This window comes from Agelaius tricolor, unplaced genomic scaffold (genome assembly GCF_023055355.1).
Source record: "Agelaius tricolor isolate 1412-34295 unplaced genomic scaffold, bAgeTri1.0.p SCAF_2, whole genome shotgun sequence".
Lineage (NCBI taxonomy): Eukaryota > Metazoa > Chordata > Aves > Passeriformes > Icteridae > Agelaius > Agelaius tricolor.
Window position 1 is genome coordinate 51899037 of NW_027269262.1, and position 766 is coordinate 51899802.

Here is a 766-nt window from a genome sequence, read left to right on the forward strand (position 1 = left end):
ACAACTGTGCTCATGCCTTTAAAAACGAGGCCAGAAGAGAGCTTTGCAGCACATGCTCTCTCTCCTCCACTACCTGCTGTTTTGAGCAGCTTCCCCGTTTCTCTAACACTCTCCCTCTCCACTGTGTCAGCGAGAGCACAGCCCATTGGAAGGGAAAGGTATGGCATGAGGAGGCTTTGCAGCTGGTAAAGGCAGAAAATCTTCCTCCTCTGCTTCAGATATTCTTGCAGTCTCATGAATAAAGCACTATTTTTTTCCCCAAAACTAATAGGATATCTCTCTAGTGACAGCCCCATTCTGCTCTGAGTGCTCCATTCTGTGAACAATGTGCATGGAACTCACTCCTTTGTGCCTGGAAGTAAACAAACGAACTACTAATTTTAATGAATAATTTTTTTAATTCCGTATTCTTTATCGTAATATTCATTTAGTTCTTCTATTATACAGGGTGCAAAGAGAAAACTGGAAGTTGCATTCAAAGCAAAGATAAGTTACCATTTTAATGATTCCTTATGTTGTGAGTAATTTATAAATCACCCGGTATCTTCTCAGCAAAGCTTGCCTCTGTTTTTAAAACGTACCTTTTTGTATCCAACAAAGGGTTTCAGTGCAATAAGAATTAAGGTGTGTCTCTTAGCTTTTACCTGCAAGCAATAATGATGTTGTCAAGCATTTCAGGTGAGACCAGCCCAGGATTTTGGGGTGGGGAAAGACACTCTGTTATACAGCATCTTCAGTTCTTCCCTCAGAGGGAGGCAGAGACACC